The following is a 26925-nucleotide window of genomic DNA, read 5'->3' as shown; positions in this document are numbered from 1 at the left end:
ATCTGAAACACTTTTGTGAAGTGTTAACTATTATTTTTACTGTTTTCACCCATATTCTTGCATATGTTTAGTGTCTTACAGGAAGAGGTTAAAAAGTGGAGGGGTGGGGGCAATAGGGAGCAGGGAGAATATGATAAAGGTAATAATAGAAGATAGGAAAGGGTAGTCCAGAAACAAGTGTCGGTTCCAAAACTTGCTTCCTAGTAAAGCAAGGTCCTCAGGCCATCTTTTCTGAACTTTGATTCCACTGTATTTTCAGTTTGTGAACAGTGATTTCAATCAGTCCATTTTAGCTGACAAACTCATACCATTTGAGAAGATTCATAACCCCAGAGAGAACTCTTACCAAGGAGGGATTAACATGGCAAACACATGCGCAAACTCCAAATGGTTGAGCTGGACATGTTGGGGGAATGTCTCTCTCCTGAGTGAGGAGGAAATGCTATATGGGAGGAAAACTAGAGTCTTTTGTGATAAAGGACAGTCAATCAGTCATAGGGTCACAAAGCCTGTCCTATAAATCATTCAACTTAAGAAGCATCTGGGACCCCCGAAAAGTTTTTTTGCATGCTTTTCAGATGAAGTTTCGCTCATTGTTGCTGAGGCTGGACTACAAATGGCTCACTGAGCCGCCCAGCCCAAAACAAGGGAAGGTACTGCATGGGCCGGGAATCGAACCCGGGTCTCCCGCGTGGCAGGCGAGAATTCTACCACTGAACCACCCATGCACCGTGAAAGCATGAGGGAAAAGCGATAACATCATCGGAACACGACTAGAAGCTGCTCTTTGCAGCTAGAAAGATAATAACGGAGAAGGAAGATTATAATATTTTGGTCACTTGGCTGGGCATGGTGGCTCATGCCTGTAATCTCAGCATTTTGGGAGGCTGAGTGGGGAGGATTGCTTGAGCCCAGGAGTTCGAGACCAGCCTGGGCAACACAGGGAGACTCTTGTCTCTACAAAAAACTGAAAAAAAAGAAAAAAAGAAAATGAGCCAGACATGGTGGCAACGCGTGCCTGTAGTCCTAGCTACTCAGGAGCCTGAGGAGGGAGGATTGCTTGAGCCTGGGGGGTCAAGGCTGCAGTGAGCTGTGGTCATGCCACTTGCACTCCAGTCTAGGTGACAGAGTGAGATTCTGCCTCAACAACAACAAAAAAGTTGGTCACTTGAAGTACTGCTACTTACTGATTCATGATACAATTAAATGTTGCCTCTCCAGATTGTTTGGGGGAATTGGGTTTTTTTTTTTTTTGGAGAATAAGATGCTCCAGATAGCTGTGTGACTACCTCTTGAATAAACACCAATTTTTAAAAAAATGAATTCATTTATATGAAAATATAAATGGAATTAAATGCTATTTATATTAAATGCTTTCCTGCCTTCTTAAGTAGAATGTGCTGAATAATACCTTGCTCAGTAGAGTAAGGTATTAGGTGCAGAGGACTCAGCACCGTGATAGCCATTGCTGATTATTGCAGTAGTGAACTGTGATTCAGTGATGTGGGACACACTGTCAAGGAAGTAAATACAATAAGAGCTCCACATACACAAAGTTCAGAAAAAAACAAAGCACAGGAGGCTGTTTGCTTTCTAACTACTCGTTTCAGCCCTGGACTCTGGTGTACTTTCCAGCATGCCCCACTTCAGGAAGGATATTGGCAAAGTGGAGTATTCCAGCTAAGAAAAGAAACTAGGATGGTAAAGGCTGTTGAAACAAGGTTCAGCCAGCAGAATGTCTGAAAGCGTTAAAGAAGCTTAACTTAGAAAGAGAAAACTTATGTATAAATATTTAAATGCTGGTAGTATTGTCTTGTGACGATGCCTTGGATAGAAATCTGTAAATATCAACCTGGTCTCTACTAAGACTACAAAAATTAGCCAGGCATGGTGGTGCAAGCCGGTGGTCCTAGCTACTTGGGAGGCTGAGGCAGGAGAATCGCTTGAACCTGGAAAGCGGAGGCCGCAATGAGCCGAGATAGTGCCATTGCACTCCAGCCTGGACAACAGAGCGAGACTCTGTCTCAACAACAACAACAACAACAACAAAAAAAAAAAAAAAGAGAGAGAGAGAGACAGAGAGAGAGAGAGAGAGAACTGTAAATATCTAATAGAATACTAAGACTAATTGGTAAAAATCATTGCAAAAAAGCAGGTTTGGGGCCGGGCACGGTCGCTCACGCCTGTAATCCCAGCACTTTGGGAGGCCGAGGCGGGCGGATCACCTGAGGTTGGGAGTTCGAGATCACCCTGACTAACATGGAAAAACCCCGTCTCTACTGAAAAACCAAAATTAGCTGGGCGTGGTGTCACATGCGTGTAATCCCAGCTACTTGGGAGGCTGAGGCAGGAGAATCGTTTGAACCCAGGAGGCGGAGGTTGTGATGAGTCTGAGATGGCACCATTGCACCTCAGCCTGGGCAATAAGAGTGAAACTCCGACTCAAAAAAAAAAAAAAAAAAAAGAGCGGATTTTGATTCAATATGAAAGAAATTCCTCTTTATAATTAATTTTGGTTCATAATTTGTGTGCAAGATCTTACTTGGTTTTGCAGGTAACAGAATAATGAGCGAACAGAAGTCCCAAACTCAAGAAAGACATTAACCTAGGGTAGCTGGAATGGAGAGTGCATGAGGCCAGGAGCAATGAGAGTTGGAGAAGCAAATGGGACTAGATCATGGAGGGCCTGGAAAGGTAGGATTGTTTTAAATAAGAAACTGGAAGTGATAAATCATTTTAAAGTATTTTTAACTCACATTTTAATTACAAAACTAATTAGTATAAAAGTAAAATAAATTTATTAAAAATTTAAATATATCAAAATATATTATGTGAAAGTGAAAGTTCACCCTAACCCCAATTTCCAGATTTACCTGTGAGTCATTTAACCTGTGTCTTTTTTTGAGAGAGAGTTTCACTCTTGCCCAGGCTGGAGTGCAGTGGCGCCACCTCGGCTCACTGCAGCCTCTGCCTCCCGGGTTCAAGCAATTCTTCTGCTCCAGTCTCCTGAGTAGCCGGGATTATAGGCGCCCACCACCACCCTGGCTAATTTTTTTTAGTTGAGACGGGGTTTCGCATGTTGGCCAGGCTGGTCTCGAACTCCTGGCCTCAGGTAATCCACCTACCTTGGCCTCCCAAAGTGCTGGGATTACAGGCATGAGTCACTGTGCCTGGCCTGTTTTTTTTTTTTTAGATGGAGTCTCACTCTGTCACCCAGGCTGGAGTGCAGTGGCACAATCTCAGCTCACAGCAACCTCAGCCTCCCAGGTTCAAGTAGCTGGGATTACAGGTGCGTGTCACCATGCCAGGTTTTGTATTTTTAGTAGAGACAGGGTTTCACCATATTGCCCAGGGTGGTCTCGAACTCCTGACCTCAGGTGATTCACCAGCCTCCACCTCCCAAAGTGCTGGGATTACAGGTGTGAGTCACCGCACACAGCCCCTGCCCTGTGTCTTTACGTAAATTTTATTGCTATGTGTTCCATATCTATAAAATGAGGTCATAATAGTCCCTACCCAATAGGGGCAACATGAGAATTAAATTAATTACTGCCAACTCCATAAAGGCAGGGATTTTGTTTGATTTAGGGTTTTCTTTTTTTTTTTTTTGAGACGGAGTCTTGCTGTGTCGCCCAGTCTGGAGTGCAGTGCTGCAATCTCAGCTCACTGCAAGCTCCGCCTCCTGGGGTTTCCGCCATTCTCCTGCCTCAGCCTCCCGATTAGCTGGGACTACAGACGCCGCCACCGCGCCCGGCTAATTGTTTGTATTTTCAGTAGAGACGGGGTTTCACCGTGTTAGCCAGGATGGTCTCTATCTCCTGATGTCGTGATCTACCTGCCTCTGCCTCCCAAAGTGCTGGGATTACAGGCGTGAGCCACCGCGCCCAGCCTGGATACACTTATTTTACAGATATAAAATTGGCTGTTTAGTAATTATTCAGGCCCCTAAATGTATTAAAGGGGAAACAAAAAAAAATTGTAACCCATCATTAGATATCACTGTACCTGTGGGGAGAATGGAAGAGGAACATTTGTGGATGGATATGTGCAAAAAAAGAAAAAAAACTTCAAGAGCCATTGATGATTCTTTTAGGGAAAAAAAATGGAAGAATTCTGAATTAAGGTGAAAGGGCCAAGGAGTGTTGGGAGTGACTTTCCCTGACTAATACTGAGTCAGATTTACTTTGAAGTTGGAGCCATTAGACTTTTGAAAACCTATAGAAAAGAGGGTGGATGGTAGATAGGCAGCTAAAAAGTCTGATACTTTATTTTTGTATGGGCTTACTATTAAGATTATTGGGAAGTCGTATTTGGGTGGGAATATTTCTATATCCAATAGTTTATATTTGGGTGAGCTGACATTTAGATTGAATCTACAGTATTATTACTATACAGCTTTGAGATCTGAGTTTGTGAAGCACATGGTTCATAACATAAAAAAGAATGATTTGATGTCTCACAATTTTCATTATGAGAACTTGGATGAACAATATCTACAGTAATTTCTAAGTCTCACACCATTCTAGCCATACCCAGCCTGGGTGACAGAGTGAGACCCCATCTTCAAAAATACATAAATAAATAAATAAAAGAAGAATAAAGAAAAGAAAAATGGAGATTTATTTGTATATGTGTGTGCAAAAATCAGGAAATTAAGACAAAATATTCTGAAAGTATGAATCACAAAATTATATTACTTGACATGATCAGGATCACAAACTGAGATAAGAAAATTGTATTTTGAAAGATTCATGCTAAAAAAGGTGGGAAACTGTATAAATGATTACAGCATGAAATTTAAGAAAATAATAAGGCAAACAGTTTTATCCTGGATAAAACGTTTTTTGGTGGGATGGTGGGGGTTGGGGGGTGTTCTGGTGAAGACTAAGGAACCTGCTAGACAAATTCTAAAAGACCTGAGCTGTAACATATTTATTTATTTATTTGGATTTGAGTCTTGGTCAGGAGTGGTGGCTCACGCCTGTAATCCCAGCACTTTAGGAGGCCAAGGTGGGCAGCAGATCACCTGAGGTCAGGAGTTCCAGACCAGCCTGGCCACAGTGAAACCCCATCTCCACTAAAAATACAAAAATTAGCTAGGTATAGTGGCATATGCCTGTAATCCTAGTTACTCGGGAGGCTGAGGCAGGCGAATCTCTTGAACCCGGGAGACAGAGGTTACAGTCAGCCATGATCGCGCCACTACACTCCAGCATGGGTGACAGAGGGAGACTCTGTTTCAAAAAAAAAAAAAAAAAAGATTTGAGTTTCACCATGTTGACTAGGCTGATCTCAAACTTCTGGCCTCAAGCAACCTTCCTACAGGCGTGAGCTACTGCTCCTGGAAAGACTATATTTCTTTAAGTCGTAGAATTTAAAGACCATCTGGAAATAAAGTTGGCTTGGAGGGAGGATGAAGAGATAGGAGCTGTTCATGGAAAACAAAACACTACCACATTTTTTCCCTTGCTCTTCTGCCAATAAATATTAGTTGACCTCCTTCCTGCATTGGTCTCCCTCCTTGCCACCCCCAATTTATTTATTTAGATATTCTAAATGTGTGAGTAAACCTGAGAAAAATTTGACCTCATGAAACAATGTAATTTCCATTCTCAGTTCCTCTGAACCAGGGAGCCGTCTATATCCTCATTTTCAGAAGTAAGATTTGCAGAGAACTGCAAATCCATGCCCATCACCAGTGTAAAATTTATACAGATAGGAAACTACAAGTAGGTAGAGTTGTTGTTAAGTTCAGCTCTGTCTGATTTAGAAATGAATCTCGTGTTTGGATAATCTAGTCTTAGCTCATTCTATTTATTCAGCCAACTTATTTCCTGCACAGATCCCTCCTTTGCCTGCCAACTGTAATCATTTTTTTCTTTTCGTGTTAGTTCCCACTACTCCTATTTGAAGTGCCGCCACATACAGCTTGCAGTTGCTTTACTTTCAGTCTAGTTGGTAAGCCAATTCTTCCCAATCTCTTGATTTTCTGATCATTCCTTCCATAATGAATCTATGATCTGATGGAAAGAGAACATTTTTCGTTGAGTAACTTTAGTTATTTTTAGTATATCCCTTACTCACTCTCCTAAGTGATGTCACCTCTCATATTGCCTCATCAGGAAAATGAAGAAGTAGGATTAGATAGAGTATCCTTAATTCTGGGTGCATATTAGAAGTATTTGGGGAACTTTAAAAAATACTACTTAGCTGGGCCTGCTGGTTTATGCCTGTAATCCCAGCACTTTGGGAGGCCAAGGCAGGTGGATTGCTTGAGCTCCGGAGTTCGACACCAGCCTGAGCAACATAGCGAGCCCCTGTCTCTACACACACACACACACAGCTACTCCTTTACCACATAAAACAAGCATAATCAAATTTTCTTAGCATAAGACCTGGGCACTGTTGGCATTTTATTAAAAGCTCAGCCAGAGTTAGAAATCACAGGATGAATGATTTTCATGTACCTTTCCAACTTTATGATTCCCTTATTCTCTTTTTAAAAAAAGTTTTTGTAGAAACGGGGGTCTCCCTGTGTTGCCCAGACTGGGATCAAACTTCTGGGCTCAAGTGATCCTCCTGCCTCAGCCTCCCAAAGTATTGAGATTTCAGTCATGAGCCACTGAGCCCGGTCGATTCTTTTTTTTTCTTTTTTTTTTGACATATTCTTGCTCAGTCACCCAGGTTGAAGTGCAATGGTGCGATCTTGGCTCACTGCAACCTCCGCCTCCTTGGTTCAAGTGATTCTCCTACCTCATCCTCCTGAGTAGCTGGGATTACAGGCGCCCGCCACTACGCCTGGCTGATTTTTGTATTTTTAATAGAGATGGTGTTTCAGCATGTTAGGCTGGTCTCGAACTCCTGACCTCACGTGATCTGCCGGCCTCGGCCTTCCAAAGTGGTGGGATTATAGGCATGAGCCACCATGCCCAGCCCCTTAATATTATACTTACTGACTTGCACTGTTTTTCCTCTGTAATTTTTGTAGACACTAAAGAAGATGGGCTTTCTTGATGTGATTCATTAACAGTTTGAATATGACTACTAATATCATACCTATTACATATGATATTAGTGATGCTATGTGACATTGTTATGTGACATTTTAACCACAAGGGTATTAAGAAAAATAAATACAGTAGAGAGCAGAGCTTGTGCGCACATTTCTTAAGATGTTAAAAAAAAAAAAAACTTAATGTTTTTTTATGACATCTTTAATGCTTCCATATGCGAAATGCTGAATGTGTAAGTAAGATGCCTTCCATGGTGTCTCTACTGAGAGAGACAGTCAAGAAAACCAGTGATTCAGAGAGGTGTGCATGAGATGCGTTGGCAGCAAAAGAAGAGCTACCTGCCTCAGACTGGGATGCAGGGGATGATTTCCACAATCCTATGTCTGAAACTGAGCACTATACAAGTATCTAGAGGAAAAGGGGGTGGAAATTGAAGGGTAGTGAGACAGGAATAATACAGGGTGATTGTAGGAGAATAGAAAATTCTAGGCAGCCGTTTCACAGGACTAGCAAAAAGGAAACTGTTGAAATAGCTGCGTAAACTAGGGGCTGATACTTTGCAAACCAGGGTGTAGACCCGGCTGGCTAAGGCTGACTGGACCCAACATAGTGCTGGATTTGACCTAGATCTCGCGAGGACTTCCCTGCACATTCATTAACATACTAAATCACATACTCATCAATGCCATGAGACTTCTGGGAACACCCATATTTGGTGTAAAAATGGGTGGCACCACATTTCCAAGAAATCTTCACCTTTTTTCCAGAAATCCTCATGAATATTTCACCCTTTGGCTGAAGAGACTCAGAAAGGTAGCAGCCCCAAACCCCGTTGGGAGTGACTGTCTTGAGTACACCTGAACTCCACTTTCATGGAGATTCACTTTGCAGTAAATCTTTATACAGTCACTGTTTTCTGGATTTCTTCTGTGTTGGTGTCAAGTGCCTGGACAGTGGCAAGGGTCAAGGTACCTCCAGTATTTGGGGACCTCCCCTAGCCCACTGATATCGTGGGTTGACAGGAAAGATGTCCTTTGAGAAGTGCAAGGAGTTCAACAAAATGTGGGCAGTTTGGGATGACAAGGATACAGAGGTTATGGAAGGGGCATATTGTGAAGGAGCTTATTTGAAATTCATTTACCAGATATTCTCTCTTCACCTTCCTATAGCTTAATGGAATTGCTCGACCTCATCTTTTACAAGAACCAGTATGACATTAATTAAATGTTTTCAGAAGTGTATACTACTTAAATAAATTAAAACAAAAATAAACTCTTTGGGAAAGAAAATAACTCAAAACATGCTTATGATAGACTCCTGATTTGGTGAAACCTTTATTCATGTTGTAAGATTTTTAAAATTTGTTTTCATTTTTCTTTGACCCAATATAATTATCATACTAGAGCTTAACTTCTTATCTCAAAATATAATTCCTTATTTTTCCTATTCTAGGAACTATTTGGCTACACTATTTTTCTCTATAGTCATTGGTATTAGAAGTACAAGGGTGCTTTCTACATGTGTATGTTTCTGCTTAAAATGAATAGCCCTTGATCACGTTGCATGATGTCTGCCTTCTCTATCACTCTGTAATTTCTCTTTCTCATCTTCTGTATCTGCAAAAAATAAATCTATGGTAATTTTCATCAGTCATTAAGCTCATATTGATTTCTGCCTCTCCTGGAATTTATAGTACTGGAGGTATTTTAATTGTTAAATAAAAGTGCCCCAAATTATTTTGTATTATTTTCTAACTATCTTATTAATTTTGGCTATCTACATGATAGTACTATGATAATGGTTAGGATATTAAGACACAAGAAGCAAGAAAATCTTTTTTAAATTAATTAATTTTATTATTTTATTTTATTTTTATTTTTTATGAGATAGGGTCTTGCTATGTTGCCCAGGGTGGTCCCAAACTCCTGAGCTCAAGCGATTCTTCCATCTTGGCCTCCCAAAGTGCTGGGATTAGAGGCATGAGCCACCATGCCCTACCAAGAAAATCTTAAAGATTAAAAAATAGAAGGACTAAGGCCGGGCTCAGTGGCTCACGCCTGTAATCCCAGCACTTTGGGAGGCCAAGACGGGCAGATCACGAGGTCAGGAGATCGAGACCATCCTGGCTAACACGGTGAAACCTCGTGTCTACTAAAAAAAAAAAAAAAAAATTAGCCGGCATGGTGGCGGGCACCAGTAGTTCCAGCTACTTGGGAGGCTGAAGCAGGAGAATGGTGTGAACCCAGGAGGTGGAGCTTGCAGTGAGCCGAGATCGCGCCACTGCACTCCAGCCTGGGTGACAGAGCCAGACTCCGTCTTAAAAAAAAAAAAAAAAAAAAAAAAATATATATATATATATATATATAGAGAGAGAGAGAGAGAGAGAGAGAGAGAAGGACTAATATTTCTAGCTATTATAATGTGTTAAAATGTTCAATAAATAGACCTGTACTGTTTTTGTGTTAGAAATTACTTGTAGATCGCTACAATAGAATGAACAGCCCATAAACATGTCTAAGTTTATTTAAGTGTTTAAAAAGAAGATAATTCAAATTCAGTATGGGTCAGTAGACTGGTATCTCAAAGGATTTTGACAAATCCAATATTTCTTCCTAGTTTAAAAATTAAAGCAAACAAAGCAAATATACAGATAAGGAACTTAAACCATCACTAAATAGGAATAAATGTAAACTCTTTGAAATTAAAATTGTGTGCGTATGTGTGTATATGTTTAAACTAAATGTCAAAATCAGTGTTGTTTTTCATGGAAGCATTAAAAGCTTTTGCAATGGAAGACAAAGAAGTCCATCATCACTACTAGTACTCCTAATTTAGAGGCACTACTCAATGTAATTAGACGTGAGAAAGTAATAAGAGGTATGAATACTCGAAAGAAGGAGACACGATTATTGTTTGAAGATAACAATAATATATCAATTAAAACAGAAGAAACAATGAGATCAATCAGTAAGGTAGTTGACTTCACACACAAAAAAATATCTAAATCAATACTTTTTCTATATATAAAGAAGAGTTGATTAGAAAATATAGTGGAGTAAAGTTACCAACTGCAGTAGCAACCAGAGAAGAAAAAATTATTAGAAAAAGAGCTGAGCATGATGCCACACATCTGTAATCCCAGCTACTCAGGAGGCTGAAGTGGGAGGATTGCCTGAGCCTGGGAGTTTGAGACCAGCTTGGGCAACATAGCACAAGACTGTCTCGAACAAAACCCAAAACCAAAACCAAAACAAGCAAACAAAAAACAGAAAGAAAAATAAGAAAAAAAAAAAAAACCAACTAGTAAGAAAATTGACAAGAAATGGGCAGAAACTAGGTGAAGAAAAGTTAACACTCTTGAAGGGTTTAACAGAAAAGGATCTGAAGAAATACATTAATACAAACTGCTGGAGCTGGGCATGATATCTCAAAGGGCATGTTTAAAACAAATTTAGATGATTGCTAAATTTTCTTCTAAGAAGGGCAATTTCTGGTAACTGGAGGCTCCTTTTTTTGGCTGAGCATCAAGACAAGTTTGAGGCCGGGCGCGGTGGCTCAAGCCTGTAATCCCAGCACTTTGGGAGGCCGAGGTGGGCGGATCACGAGGTCAGGAGATCGAGACCCTCCTGGCTAACACGGTGAAACCCCGTCTCTACTAAAAATACAAAAAAAAACTAGCCGGGCGCGGTGGCGGGCGCCTGTAGTCCCAGCTACTCGGAGGCTGAGGCAGGAGAATGGCGTGAACCCGGGAGGCGGAGCTTGTAGTGAGCTGAGATCCGGCCACTGCACTCCAGCCTGGGCGACAGAGCGAGACTCCGTCTCAAAAAAAAAAAAAAAAAAAAAAGACAAGTTTGAGGAAGCAAGTTGAGGAGAACTGATTTGTTTGCAAACCACTCTTTACCCCAGTCCCAGATACAACAGGTAATGAGTAAGAACAGACATGTCTGTGGGGGAATTCCTTCTGTGAGATGTGTTTTGCAAAACCTGTTTTCCACCTTCTCTATGAAAACTCCAGTTATGTTTACATGTTCACTAAGGTTTTTACATTAGAGGATTATTCAGGAGCTTCAAAGACAGGCTGAGTTCACATATCCTGGTAGTTACAATGTAAGGGATGAACACAAAGGCAGCTATGCATGGTCATGGTGTTCCCTTCTGGTCCCTCAAATTAGGAGACACCTGAAATCTGGGTTTGTTAATTAATTGATTAATTCTTATTTATTTATTTTTGAGACAGAGTGCCAGGCTGGAGTGCAATGGCCTGATCTCAGCTCACTGCAACCTCTGCCTCCCTGGTTCATGCGATTTTCCTGCCTCAGCCTCCTGAGTAGCTGGGATTACAGGCATGTGCTGCCACACCTGGCTAATTTTGTGTTTTTAATAGATACCAGGTTTCACCATGTTGGCTAGGCTGGTCTCGAACTCCTGACTTCATGATCCACTGGCTTCAGCCTCCCAAAGTGTTGGGATTACAGGTGTGAGCCACCACACCTGGCTGGAAGACTGTTTATTGTAGAATTAATTATCATTGTAGAAGTTGAAAAGAACTCAAGCAATCAATGATAGGGTTAAATAAATTATAATACATCCACTTAAGAGAATACTATGTACTCATTAACAATGATGTGCTATGCTGGGCACAGTGGCTCAGGCCTGTAGTCACAGCACTTTGGAAGGCCACGGTGGGAGGATTGCTTGAGCTCAGGAGTTGGAGACCAGCCTGGGCAACATGGTGAAACCCTGTCTCTACCAAAAATACAAAAAATTAGCTAGGCATGGTGGCACACCTGTGATCCCAGCTATTCAGGAGGCTGAGGTGGGAGGATTGCTTGAGCCCAGGAGGTAGAGTTTGCAGTGAACCGAGATCGCGCCACTGCACTCCAGCCTGAGCATCACAGCAAGATCCTGTCTCAAAACAACAACAACAACAACAACAACAAAATCACCCAAAAAAACAACTAATGATGTGGTAAATATTTATTTACTGACAGTGATTTGTTGTTAAGTAAGAAAGACATTTTCTACAATGAAATATAATTTATGATATTTTGGTGGGAAAAATTTATCCATCTGTATCAGGTCCTGTATATATCAGGTTCCATGGAACCATAGTCTATAAATGTATGCATGTTTAGGAGGTGGAATTATGGGGGATTGGAGTGCTTTCTATGCTTCTCTATGTTTTCTGTTTTTTAAATGAAATAAACTTGTATGATGATGATGAGGGTGAAACAAGCAAGATAAATGTGCCCATCAGATCTTTTAGGGTTCTAATATTTTACTACCGTTTGGAAAATATTTGTTTTATGTTTTCTCTTTATCTTAGTTCATAACTTTAAGTTCTACTCATTTAAAAGGAGGCAAGAGTTTCTCGCCCTCTCCCTCGGGGAGCTACATCTTTCCTTGTATTTTTTGGCATGAACAAGTTGTAGGAAGGGTGGATCAGTGCCTTCCTGCAGACTCCAGCAGTGTTTCAGGTAAGAACATTACTGTCTTGGCACCCATTCCAACACAATCACCCAGGGCAATTCTAGTGCCAAAAACTTTCTCAATGTGTGTGGGTATATAGCATTCTGGGAAGTGACCTAATCACACACGAACATAAATATGGGAAAAGACATTAGAGACTATTACAGGGTGGGGGGTGGGAGGGTTGAAAAACCTATTGTATGGTATGCTTACTACCTGGGTGATGGAATTCTAACCCCAAACCTCGGCATCATGCAATATTCCCATGTAACAAACCTGCACTTGTACCTCCGTATCTAAAATAAAAGTTGAAGTTTAAAAAAAAAGGAAAAAGAAAGCCAAACATGACTGGGCTGGGTGGCTCATGCCTGTAATCCCAGCCCTTTGGAAGGCTGAAGTGACAGGATTGCTTGAGACCAGGAGTTCAAGACCAGCCTGGGCAACATAGTGAGACCTCATCTCTACTAAAAATAAAACTTAAAAGATTAGCTGACGGTGGTGGCACGTACCTGTAGTCCCAACTACCTGGGAGGCTGAGGCAGGAGGATTGGTTGAGTCCAGGAGATCGAGGCTGCAGTGAGCTGTGATGGCACCACTGTACTCCAGCCTAGGTGACAGAATGAGACTCTGTATCAAAAAGAAGAAAAGAAAAAAAAGAAAGCTAAACATGAGCTGTTAGGCATGGCGCTAAACATGAGCTGTTAGGCATGGCTGCACACACACTCACACACATTTTCAGACTTTTTTCAGACCCTTTCAGACTGCTTTCAGCCTTGAAACCAGGCCAGTATACCAACTACATGGGGTGTTACATCATTTTTCTTGCTACTTTTCTATGTATTTTGCAAGCTGAATCAGCGTTTGCAGATACTCTTGTGTTTCAATACAAGTAATAAAGTCTTTAAGATACCTTTTAATATGCACGTTGAAAAGATGGAATGTATGACGCTGAGATTACAGGGACTGAGAAAGGCAGAGTATGTGAATCAGGTAGGTCAGTTCTCTGACTATGTAATTTGACATTTTAAATGAGTGGCACATCTTTTAACCAACAAAGTTATGGGGTAGCCTAGAAAGAGAAACCACTTGAATTTTAAATATAGGATGCAGAGAGGAGGACAGAATCTTCCTATGAACTATTTTAGCAGCATCTGGTTCTTTTGAGGTACTTTGAATGTGTTGGAGCTTAGAAACGAATACCCCAAAAGATGGTACTTTGACATGCTGAACTGAAGAAGGAGCCTCGAGGTCTCTTGGGCCTCCTCCCCCTCCTGTCTCTTAATCCTTGGTGCAGGATGAAGTTGTCCCCTGAAATTCCTTATTTGCCTACATTTTGGACCTGACAATGAAGAAAACAATTACTTCTGGCCCCTTCCCTGAGTATTCATTAACTGAACTCATGGGAAGAAAGACTGAATTCTATTAACATGCCTGGACAGACTGGTCACAAACCATTGTTTACTCTGCTGGCCCAAAATACTTTATCCCAGGCCACTGTATGTTCTCCAAGCCCATTGAAATCCCCTAAAAGTCGATCATCTACACGTCTCTGTCTGTCTTTCCCCTAAGAAGTGTATACGACCACCTGTACCTCACTGGGATATTGGACAATCATTCTGTGATTCTCCCTCATGCACACTAACACACCTGTATGCCATTTCGCCTATTAATCTGCCTTTCGTCAGTTGATTTTTCAGTAAGCCTTCAGAGGGCAAAGGGTAAGTTTTTCCTTGATCCCAGCAAATGTATAGTAGAATGTATGCTATAAAAGACATGATAGTCCCATTGTCATGGATGACATTTCTTTCTTGTGGGTGTGCCAACTCGTGCAGGTGAGAATTTTATAAATGTGTGTGAATCAGACTGTTATAGTAACATTAAACTGCTAAAGAACTTTACCTACTTTCCGGATTTGCTAATAAGTAATTTGGCTAATTTTTTTTTTCAGTCTAAAGGAAGATAGCTAATAAGCTACATGAATCGGCCCAGTGGATTAAGTAATTTTTCTTAATGCCTGATTACTAGTTTCTGAGAATAGGATTTCTAGAGAAGGAGTTTTTGGGGGAGATAGGAACAGAGGCTGATCAATTTCTTTCTTTATGCTTAGGGGGCTCCTCTTAGAAAAATGCTGGCTGCTACAAAAGTTTCTATCTTAATATTTTTCTGCAAGTTTGTTATTATCATTTATGAACTCCTCATTTCCCACAGAGGAAGGAAAAAATAGACAGAACTGAGTGATAAACTAGACAAAGGGAGTGGCTTAGTAGGACCCAGCTTCTTCCTTTTGTGTTTCCAGTATTTGTCTACTGTTAAGGAAATCAGCATGTGGCACATAACTGGGGCAAAGGATTCAACACTCAGCACTTCAAGCAAGAAGTCATCATCATTAGCATTACTGTGGCAGCTACAAGGAGACGCCCAACGATTTACTGCGAATGAGATGAACTGGGTACACTGACTCCCAGCTGGATTTTTACAATTTTTGTCCACATTCTGAGGGCTATCAAAATAATTTTTATTTCACTTCCAGACAATCCCAGCTTCTACAATGACTCTTTCTCTCTACAACAAGCTAAATTTAATTTCATTATGATTTGCCAAAGGTTAATTGAGAAAAGTAACAGCCAAGAATTAAGAAAGTAGGTATAACATAAAAGAGGGAAAAAAATCATTTATTTTGAATGGTGGCCTGACCAAGCAACATGGCTCCAGAATGAAAGAGATAAAAATAGGAAGACAATTGGGTGGAGCAAAAAAAAAACCAGGCGCAATAGAAACAGATCGATGAGAATGTGTTCCTAGAGCCCATCATGTTTCTGAAATTGCAGTGATAAACATATTGCATACCCTTTGTTCTAGAGACCTTTCAAAAAACAGAATTCCTTTTCTCAAGCACTGAGGTCTCTCCATCTTTAGAGTCTTTCCAGTCTGTTTCACACAGTGTCAGAAGAAGGTTGCATCAAAAGTTGATAGAATTACTGTAATTCCCTCCATGACAGTAGTAAAGTTGGATCCTGCTGATTAGAGCAAAACACAAAAGCTCACTTCCAGAGAACTGTGATCTTCTCATAAAACAGTTGGCATTGCCTGAAAGGGAGGTATTGTTGGCAGGTAAGCCAATGTCCTAGGGCCTGGGACTCAGCCAGCATCTCATATAACAACCATGATGCCTATCCACTTTTGTTTGTTTTCCCAGACAAAAATGATTGCAACACATTTCAGGGCCAATGCAAAAACTCTGCCTTTGTAATATATAGACTTGCTGTCAATAATTAGAGGTTCTAAATTGCTACACTAGACAATGAGCTCCAACTTAAAAAAAAAAAAAAATACAAAAACCCAGTTAAAAACTCAATTGGCCAAGAGGTTATTTCTGCAATGCTTTTGTAAAATGATCACCAGTGGTTTTTTTTTTTTTTTTTTTTGGAAGGAGGTGGGATTGAGTAGATGAAATGTGTCCAGAGAATTAAAAAAATCATACTTCTGTAAATATTTTCTTAACTTCCTTTGCCAGGCAGCTCTGGTTTAGTGGGACATACACTAGCTTAAGTTTGAAAACACTTGGATACTAACTGTGCTACTTTGGAGCAAGCCATTTAATCTCCCTGAGCCCCAGAACATTCATCTATACAGTGAGGATAGTAATATTTCAACTGACTACCTCGAGGTATAATTAAATATCCGATGATATATTGTACGTGAAAGCATTTATCAACTGCAAGCCATGATACTAACGTGAGGATTGTAGAGTCACCTTTGTTTGCCTCAGAGCAGATTTAATTCTGGGGTGCTGGAGAGAAGTAGGAGAGGTTCAGCTCCAGCTCTGTCTCATATCCCCACATCTGAGAGGCTGGAAGAGAAAGGAGTGGATCTTGATTTGGCAACTCCCATTTCTCCATCCGTAGAAAGAAAAAACTGGTTTTCAGATTTTCCCCTACCCCATGAAGTAAGAGTCCCTTCCTCTAAATGTTAAAGACGTTTATTAACTATCTAGATTTTCCTTGACTTTTGTTTCTTTATTTAGGCTATGTTGTTCAATAGGATAGCCACTAGTGATTTGTGGTTATTGAACCCAAGAAATATAGTTAATCAAAATTAAGATGTGCTGTTAGTGAAGAATACATGCCAGGTTTTGAAGACAATAGTCCAAAAGTACCTGAAAGAATGTAAACTATCTTACTAATGTTTTTTAGTTGATTTCACATTGTAGAGATAATATTTTAGATATATCAGATTGTGTAAGATATGTTGTTAAAAATAAATTTTATCTGTTTCTTTTGACTTTTTCAAATGTTGCTACTATAGTTTAAAATTTTGTATTTTATATTACTTTATATGTCTTTTTTTTTCTTTTTTCTTTTTTCTTTTCTGAGATGGAGTCTTGCTCTATTGCGCAGGCTGGAGTGCAATGGTGTGATCTCGGCTCACTGCAACCTCTGCCTCCCAGGATCAAGCGATTCTCCTGCCTCAGCCTCCCGAGTAGCTGGGATTTACAAGTGAGTGCAACCATGCCCGGCTAATTTTTTGTATTTTCAGTAGAAACGGGGTTTCACCATGTTGACCAAGCTGGTCTCAAACTCCTGACCTCAGGTGACCCACCTGCCTTGGCCTCTTAAAGTGCTGGGATTACACACATGAGCCAATGCATCTGGTCTCACTTTATATTTCTATTGGATTTGGACAATCAGAGAGGAAGGAAAAACCCGAGTCTCCAGTAGCCTGACTTCATGCCTCTTTCTTTCTATTTTTCAGTCTCTCTCCATGCTCATGCATTCCAGGTATTGGGAAGTCAATTCTTTCGAGACAAACATCAATAAACCAAAGAAAGATCAATAGGAGGACCATTTCGTCACATTTATAGCACATGGCACCAAATAGACACTCAGCATTCACTCAGTCATTCATGCATTTAATTAAAATGAAGGATAGAGAAATTTGGCAATCTTATGTCTTGACAAGACAGGCACACTAGGAACGAGTAATTTCCCTTTTCACTCTTATGAGTTCTGAAAAGATGAGATACTATGATTAGGCTATGTACTATACTGTGTATAGTCACTTATTAAAATCTTATTTTATGTAATGGCTATTTGTAGGCATTTTTAAAACACTCCCTTCTAAAGGTCTAGATATCTTGAGGTCAATAAACGTGCTTTGTATCCAATAAGTACTCAGTAAATGTTGTTGAATACAATGAATAAAATAAATGATATAATCAGTCTATCACTTTATCTTTCTAACCAAAATTAAAATTTGAAGCTAAAATGTTGTATGATTGATTTGATGATGATATAGGCATTAAAACATGAGTCGTGCCTTAAGATATGCTTTGCTTTTATCTGATAAAACAATCTTATTAAAATTTTTTTTTAATAATAGAGACAGTGTCTCCATATGTTGCCTAGGCTGGTTTTGAATTCCTGGGCTCAAGCGATCCCCCTGCCTCAGACTCCGAAAGTGCTGGGATTACAGGTGTGAGCCACCACACCCAGCCAAACAAATCTTATATTTAAGTCACTTCAAAAAGTAACCCATTTGAGAGTGAATAAATTCTTCCCAGATTAAATTCTGGCTGATGAAGAACACTTACTCCTAAAATAAAATCCCCACCCATTTTTGTCATCTCAGCCAACAACTAAAAATTGTCCCAGGAACAAACGGATTCACCCCATATGAAATAACAGAATAACAGAGAAGAACAATAATCCCATTAACCTGGTAGATCCGGAATGAAATGTAGCTGGAGGATGGAGCAGATTGGAGGTGGGAACAGTGAACACTCAGCGGGCTCCCAGCCCTGAAAACCCCCGGAGTCTCAACAGCCTCAACCCATCTGGAAGGGAGGGCTTGGGGGAAGGGCTGAGCATGGCTGCAGGGATCAAAGCTAAGCAGGGGAAAACAGCTAGAGCACTGTCTGCTCTTTGAGCAAAGATAATAGAGTCCTCTCTGTGGTGAAGAGAATGAACACACAGGAAGATTTAAAAACACAACAAACTTGGAGCCGATCAGATTCCTTTATTCCATACCTCAAACTCATCAGGCTTGTCCTCAATTCAGAATCTCTCTATATTGAATTACAGGGTTAGAAAAATAAAGGGCATCCCGTTGAGTGCTTTTCAAACAGTGGGTTGCCACTCCTTAGTGTGAGATAATCAATTCAGAAGGTGGTTTTTGCATTTAGAAACTGAAATAAATTCGGATGGAAAATAGAAGGAATTGCATGGAAAAGGGATAAATATTGTTTCAAGAATTTTTTGGTGTGTATGTGTTTGGTACAGGTAAAATGCATCTTATTAGTGGGCATTAGCCAAATGGTGAAACTGAAAACCAATCAAGTCTATCTCCCTGCTGTATTATTCTGGGTTACTAAAATCAGTTCTTCAGACCTTCAGGAATAGGCTTTTTATAACAGCCACAGCTAATTCTCTGTCGAGATATTCCTCCTGCATTCTAGAAATATAGACAATGTCACAGATTCAATGCAAACCCTCCTGACAATAGCTGCAGGATCAGGCCTTGTATTCTGAGGAAGCTAATACTGTTTGTCAGAATCTGAGGGCAGCCTCCCATTAAAGACCCTAATTAAGGAGAGGGAATGAAGAAAAAATGGTAATAGCATGCCTCAAATGTGAGGCTGCCTCTTGGCCACTATTCATTAGAAAGCCCACAAACTGTGGGCTCTATTTAAGGAATGTCTGGGTTGGTTTTGGGCGGGGGAAGCAAAATAGACCCATTCAAATGCTTCCCCTTTTACTCTCAACTCTGTTTTCAGCTTACTTTTCTCACCTTGATTTATTTCTTGAAATTTTAGTCAAATTCATTGACATTTTGCTTTATGATTTACAAAGTACATGAAAGTGAATAGAGAAGGGACCTGACAGAGAAGAGAGCAGGACTATATAAAAGACTCTGGCAAGAGGTGAGAACATTCCTCGATCCATTATAGAAAACCACCAGTGATCAAACAAACACACTGAACTCCATTTCTAGGTCTCAAGGAATTAAGCATAACATTCAAAGTTGACTCAATAAAGGAAAGATTTATTATTATTATTATTTTGAGATGGAGTTTCGCTCTTGTCATCCAGGTTGGAGTGCAGTGGCCAGATCTCAGCTCACTGCAACCTTCTTCTCCTGGGTTCAAGCGATTCTTCCGCCTCAGCCTCCCTAGTAGCTGGGATTCCAGGCACTCGCCACCATGCCGGGCTAATTTTTATTTTTGTAGTAGAGAAAGGGTTTTGCCATGTTGGCCAGGCTGGTCTTGAACTCCTGACCTCAGGTGATCCACCTGTTTCGGCCTCCCAAAGTGCTGGGCTTACAGTCGTGAGCCACCGCACCCAGTCAAGGAAAGATTATTAATGACAGACTTCATTGCGTTCTGCAAAGCTGAAAGGCAAGGAAAGAATTGGGGAATGGAGGGAGGAATTCCCTAAAACAAGGCCTAGTAAAGTTGTATAACAAGAAAAAGGCAGATATCTTTCTATCCAGGCACAAAAGAAAGTTCTTAAGGTTTTACAACGGTATGGCCACTAACACAACCTTTCAAAGAGGAGCAAACTTACTTATCACCCCAAGAAATCAAAGTAAACCATGTGAAACCCAAGGGTAGGAAATCCTGCTGCTCAGATAAAGTATCCAGTGTGACACTGAAACAGCACTATTGCTTTCAGGCAGCCTGGCTTAACCTTGAGTAAAGCCTTCCCTGGAGCTCAGCTCAGTGAAACAGACATTCTGTCAACTGTATCAGAGACAAGGATTTTAGCTGTAATTATGGTCTGCTAATCTGGTGTAGCTTTAGTTAAACAAACAGAATCAGCACATTATCATTAGGGAGGCAACATAGTTTCTCTCCCTTCCACAGAGCATTGCTCTAGGAGAGGCTATTGAAAAGTTTGGCTGCTGTTACCAGTTTTACTTCTATCTAATCTTTTAGGAGCTCAGTTTCTCCAAATGAAGAAATATGTGACACCCTCCCATCTCACAGGGTTGCCGAAAAAACTCAAAAAAGGCAGTGTTTAAACATGTCATAACTGGGCACTGAATGGTTCCTGATGAGTCTGTACTGTTCTGTCCTTTTTCTCCCACCATCTCTGGGAAACTGGCATGAAATGGGTCTCACTGTCTACTTTTTTGTCCTTTCTTCCCAGGCTCTTCTCTCCTCTGGTTAACCTGGTCTGAAGACTTGGAGACATCTGTCATATTTCAGATGCAGAGGAGTATTTCCAGCTTAAATGGTTGCTTTCAGAGTACTAATTCTTGGCCTCCCTCCCCAACCCCAGAAAAGAATCTCTTATGGTGGGAAATTCAGTTTGCTGAAAGCTGAATATTAACCATAATTTTGAGAGATAACTTAGCTAATATTTCCTTCAAATTATGCCATAACAGCAAAACTTGCCACATTTATGAGTCCTTTAATATGAAATTGTCTTCCTCCTTCCCTTCCCTCCCTTCCTTTCTCTTTTTCTCTTTTCTCTGCTCCTCCCTCCCTCCCTCCCTCCCTCCCCCCTCCCCTCCCTCCCTCCCTCCCTCCCCCCTCCCTCCTTCCTTCCTTCCTCCTTCCTTCCTTCCTTCCTTCCTTCGTATTTCTGCATGTCCACCATGTGCTAGGCTATCTCTAGCACAATCTCTCCTCCACACACTCACTTTAGTGAGAAATGTAAATATAAAAATTGAAAACATATGTTATTATAAGTGTCAAAAGACAAAATTACAACAAATTTAGTTATAGATCAAAGACGGGCATTTGTTTGGGATTTATGAATCAGGGCAGCCTTCATTCCACCAAATGTACTGAAAGCTCTCGTGAGCAACTGCTGAACAGTGGGTTTTGTAAGGTGGGAACAAGGAAACAGAACAATAGGAAAAAAAAGCTTGACTGGTAAACATCAGGTTACTTCAGGTTACCTGTTTATACGAGTTTAAGCAAAGGGAAAATAGCTGACTCAGGTAGACTGGAATCTCCAGTTTTCAGGAAAAACTGATCTGTTTTGAGATCTATTGACTTCCTTAAAGTTTCATTCTGATGGCATGGCATTTAGCACAAGTGACTCCATTTTGGTTTGGTCTGGTCCCTTGGGGCCTAGTGCAGAAGCTCAGCCCAAAGCAATAGTGTTCCATAATGCTGTTTACCGTTAGAGATGTTTGAAAGAGGTACTTCTGGCCAGGACTTGGTGGGCCAGAAAATACTTTTTGGTGAGATCTGAATTGAATCTTCAAGGGTATGGGAGCCTAAAGTGCAGGCGAAGGGATACTGTAGACAGAGGATGGCAGAGGAGGAATGGAAGGAGAAAAAAGATGATTTTCCAGAGACTATGCGTGATGTGACCGAGTAGCAAGGGATGGGGCTGAAGAGGCAAGTAGAGTCATTCTCTTATCTTGTGATCTTGCTTTTTATTCTAGAGATAAATGATTTTTTCCACATAATTTTAGCAGGAGACATGTTTTCCCAAATTAAATTTTATGTGGCATTCCAGTCAGGCATGGTGGCTTATGCCTGTAATCCCAGCACTTTGGGAGGCCGAGGTAGGCAGATCACCTGAGGTCAGGAGTTCAAGACCAGCCTGGCCAACATGGTGAAACCCTGTCTCTACTAATAATACAAAAAGCTTAGCCAGGAGTGGTGGCATGTGCCTGTAATCCCAGCTCCTCGGGAGGCTGAGGCACGAGAATCACTTGAACTCCGGAGGTGGAGGTTGCAGTGAGCAGAGATTGCACCACTGCACTCCAGTCTGGGCAACAAGAGTGAAACTCCATCTCCAAAAAAAAAAAAAAAAGTTACAGCATTCCAACAGGCGCCCACCACCACGCCCGGCTAATTTTTTTGTATTTTTAGTAGAGACAGTGTTTCATCGTGTTAGCCAGGATGGTCTCGATCTCCTGACCTCGTGATCTGCCCGCCTCGGCCTCCCAAAGTGCTGGGATTACAGGCATGAGCCACCACGCCTGGCCAAAAGATATTCTTTTTAATCCAGATTTAGATGAAAAGGAATTAGGATAAGCTTATTTTATAAATTGAAACAATGAACATTATGATGTTTGTTTGAATGCACGTTTGATAGAGGGATTATGGATGGCAATTGTAACTTATACTAGCCTCAGCATTGCAATTCTTTTACATCTGAGTTTTGTTTCTTGTATAGTGGCAAGATAATTTTTACACAGATACATAGTTGCAAATGGTAACAACTTTAACATGAATTACCTGAAACTCAGGATACTGTTCCATGGAAAGAGACGGCAGAGAAAGTTTTGTCCTCAGTTCTACACAAAAACGAAATTCCAATTTGGGTGACTAGGAGGATGATGGTATTGGCAACTAAAATGATTCCTCGCTAAAAAGAGAGAAAATTCCAAGAAAAAAAATCATGAGTTCGATTTTGGGCATTTTGTGTTTAAGGTGCTTTATTTAGAAATATAGGAAGCTTCCTATAACCATGGAAATAATTGGTTCACTAAAAACCAAAGATGAAATATTGTTCTTTTAGGATTGTATAACCTCATGTAACCTTTTCCTCTGACCTCCAGCTGTGGCCTACTTTTAATGAAATTTTAATGGTCCATCTCAGAAGCTCATCACTCTTGGAAATTCATGCAGCCACTCAGCCTGAGATTCAGAATTCTGCTGTTTCATCATTTCAGATTTCTTGACCTGGCTACAGATGCATTCAGGACAATGTCATTTTGTGTTTAGCAAAACTGAAATAACTCACAGATTCTTGTGTTCTTTTTGATTACTACACATATCTAAGCTAGGTCATGTTAGCATTCTTCTCTCTCAGTCAAGCTGAATTAAAATGTGCTTTAATGAATGGCATGTTACAGAGCAAAATGTTCGTGTTGCTTCCCTAGCAGTATGGCACCACGATCATTCATTTATTCATTTTACTTAACTATTCATCTGGTGGAAACATGCTGTATCCCTCCTTGATGAGGGTAAGTGACTATTAGTTTGCTAGGGCTGCCATAATAAAGTATCACAGATTGGGTGTCTTAAATAACAGAAATGTATTCCTCGCAGTTCTGGAGGCTGGAGGTCCAAGATTGAAGTCCCGGCAGATTGATTTCTTCTGAGACTTCTTCTTTTTTTTTTTTCTTTTTATTTTATCTTTTTATTTTTTATTTTTTATTATACTTTAAGTTCTAGGGTACATGTGCATAACGTGCAGGTTTGTTACATATGTATACTTATGCCATGTTGGTGTGCTGCACCCATCAACTCGTCAGCACCCATCAATTCATCATTTATATCATGTATAACTCCCCAATGCAATCCCTCCCTCCTCCCCCCTCCCCATGATAGGCCCCAGTGTGGGGTGTTCCCCTTTCCGAGTCCAAGTGATCTCATTGTTCAGTTCCCACCTATGAGTGAGAACATGCAGTGTTTGGTTTTCTCTTCTTGTGATAGTTTGCTAAGAATGATGGTTTCCAGCTGCATCCATGTCCCTGCAAAGGATGCAAACTCATCCTTTTTTATGGCTGCATAGTATTCCATGGTGTATATGTGCCACATTTTCTTAATCCAGTCTGTCACAGATGGACATTTGGGTTATTCTACTACAAAGACACATGCACACGTATGTTTATTGCGGCACTATTCACAATAGCAAAGACTTGGAATCAACCCAAATGTCCATCAGTGACAGACTTCTGAGACTTCTTTCCTTGGCTTGCTTACTGCCTCTTCACATGGTCTTTTCTCTGTGCAGACCTCCTGGGGTCTCTTAGTGTGTGCAAATTTCCTTTTCTTATTCAGTGAGACTGAATTAGGGCCCACTTTAATGGCCTCATTTTGACTTAATTACCTCTCTCATGGCCTTACCTCCAATGACAGTCACATTTTAAGGTACTTGGGGTTAGGGCTTCAACATATGAATTTGGGGTGAGGGATGGGGGATGGGGTAAAGGAGGCACAATTTAGCTCATAACAACGATTAAATATTTTGTTTTGGTTCTTACAAAAAAAGCAATTCTGACCTCAGCAGATTTAAGCTTTCTTCATAGCATCATGATGTCTTCCACTTTCATTTGTATTTCCCTCCCTCCCTTCCTTCCTTCCTTCCTTCCTTCTTCCCTTCCCCCTCCCCCCTTTCCTCCCTTCCTCCCTCCCTTCCTCCCTTCCACTCTCCCTCCCTTCCTTCCTTCCTTCCTTCCTTCCTTCCTTCCTTCCTTCCTTCCTTCCTCCCTTCCTCCCTTCCTCCCTTTCTCCCTTCCTCCTTTCCTCCCTTCCTTCCTTCTTCTATGGCATCTCGCTCTGTAACCCAGGCTGGAGCGAGGTAGTGAGATTGTAGCTCACTGCAGCCTCTAACTTCCAAGCTCAAGCAATTCTTTGCCTCAGCCTCCCGAGTAGGTGGGACTACAGACCTGTGCCACCATGCCCAGCTAATTTTCTTTCTCTCTCTCTCTTCTTCTTTCCTTTCCTTTCTTCTTTTCTTTCTCTTTCTTTCTCTTTCTTTCTCTTTCTTTCTTTCTTTCTTTCTTTCTTTCTTTCTTCTTTCTTTCTTTCTTTCTCTTCTTTCTTTCTTTCTTTCTTCTTTCTTTCTTCTTTTCTTTCCTTCCTTCCTTCCTTCCTTTTTTTTTTTTTCTTTTTTTTGTGGAGACGGGGGACTTGCCATCTTGTCCATGCTGGTCACAAACTCTTGGGCTCAAGTGCTACTCCTGCCTTGACCTCCCAAAGCACTGGGATTATAGGTATGAGCCGCCTGCAGCCGGACTCATTTGCATGTTGATGGAACTCAGAATTAACCTTTCCCTCCCCTGTCGGAAAAAGGAAGATAAATCTCTTCTGTGAAGTGTCATCAATAATGCAACACTTTTCAGCCTTTTTACTACCCCAACACATAGGAGGCAAGTCATGTATCCACAGTAAATGAGAGGCTCACTAAGAGCCTGAGCTGTGGATTCCCACAGATCTGAATGCAAACCTTTACACCTTACTCCAAAGTGGTGTGACTTTGTCCAATGTCTTATGTCTCTGCACAAAAACAGTCCACACTACTTTATTTTGTTTTTTGATTTTTGTGAGTAAATAGTAAGTTTTTTGTAAAAGTAAATATTTTGTTTTTTGATTTTTGTGAGTAAATATTTATGGGGTATGTGAGATGTTTTGATCCAGGCATGCAATGTGTAATAATCACATCACGGAATATGGGGCCTCCATTCTCTCAAGCATTTATCCTTTGTGTTACACACAGACTATACTCTTTTAGTGATTTTTAAATGTACAATTAAATTATTATTGATTATATTCACCCTGCTGTGCTATCAAACACTGGATCTTATTCATTCTTTCTAACTATGTTAAAAGTATGGAACACATCACAAATTTGTGTGTTATCCTTGCACAGGAGCCATGCTAATCTTCTCTGCACTGTTCCAATTTCCATGCATGTGTGCCATGCTACATTAGTAGAGAGATCCCAACAATACTGTGGCTTAAGGAGAGAGACATTAAAATTAGCCAGACATGGTGGCATGTGTCTGTAGTTCCAGCTACTTGGGATGTTGAGGCAGATAATTGCTTGAACCAGGGAGGTGGAGGTTGCAGTGATGGAGACCGCGCTACTGCACTCCAGCCTGGGCGACAGAGCGAGACTCCATCTCAGGAAAAAAAAAAAAAAAAAAGGAAGAGATGTTTGTTTTTCTCTCCTGAAATAGTCCTCAGTGAAGCAGAACAGGGTAGGATGGACAGCTCAGTCCATCCTCAAAATATGGCTTCTATCACTGGATCTGTGAGGGCCATTCTAGCTCCTGCCCTTACATCTGCTTCCCAGACAGCAGGAATGGTCAAATGAACAAGAAAATATACCCTTATTTCTTTTAAAGGCAAGGCTTGTTAAATAAAAGCACTCATATCCCATTGGCAAACAGTTACATGGTTGTTCTGGTTGCAAAGATGCTGGGAAATTATAATTTATAACTCAATGTTCCTGGGCACAGCTAAAACCTGGGCTTTTCATTTTTTTAAATTAAATTAAATTTTGAGATGGAGTTTCACTCTGTCACCCAGGCTGGAGTGCAGTGGCACAATCTCAGCTCAATGCAACCTCCATCTCCTGGGTTCAAGCAATTCTCCTGCCTCAGCCTCCTGAGTAGCTGGGATTACAGGCACCCACCACCACGCCCAGCCAATTTTTGTATTTTTAGTAGAGACAGGGCTGCATCATGTTGGCCAGACTGGTCTCGAACTCCTGACCTCAGGTGATCTGCCTGCCTTGGCCTCCCAAAGTGCTGGGGTTACAAGAGCTAGCCACCGCGCCACTGCGCCTGGCCAGGGGTTTCATTGTTAAAGGAAGAGGAGAATGACTAATATTGCTGTATGTCTTAGCTTGGGTTCCTGCAAAGCAGGGTCTAAGACAAGGGACTTGGATGCAGGTAGTCTATCTGCATTTACCTGTTGACTGATGATACTGACCCCAGGAAGCAGAAGTGAGGTATGAGAAGAGAG

General features: G+C 40.9%; 1 long non-coding RNA gene, 1 other non-coding gene and 1 pseudogene across 2 annotated transcripts; all 3 read right to left on the bottom strand.

The window, feature by feature from the left end:
- Positions 1-657: 657 nt before the first annotated feature.
- Positions 658-728, bottom strand: TRNAG-GCC. The gene has a single exon. It is a non-coding gene; the product is annotated as a tRNA-Gly (tRNA).
- Positions 729-8317: 7589 nt separating this feature from the next.
- LOC117096664 lies at positions 8318-18305 on the bottom strand. The gene is made up of 4 exons (XR_004442576.1): positions 18198-18305; positions 15330-15499; positions 12992-13109; positions 8318-8629 (listed from the first exon to the last, which is right to left on the bottom strand). It is a non-coding gene; the product is annotated as an uncharacterized LOC117096664 (long non-coding RNA).
- Positions 18306-25780: 7475 nt separating this feature from the next.
- On the bottom strand, positions 25781-25879 carry LOC117096821 (annotated as a pseudogene).
- Positions 25880-26925: the final 1046 nt, after the last annotated feature.

This window comes from Trachypithecus francoisi, unplaced genomic scaffold, assembly GCF_009764315.1.
Source record: "Trachypithecus francoisi isolate TF-2019V2 unplaced genomic scaffold, Tfra_2.0 Lachesis_group14, whole genome shotgun sequence".
NCBI lineage: Eukaryota > Metazoa > Chordata > Mammalia > Primates > Cercopithecidae > Trachypithecus > Trachypithecus francoisi.
The sequence above is the reverse complement of the archived record's forward strand: the minus strand, read 5'-3'. Positions and strand labels throughout refer to the sequence as shown.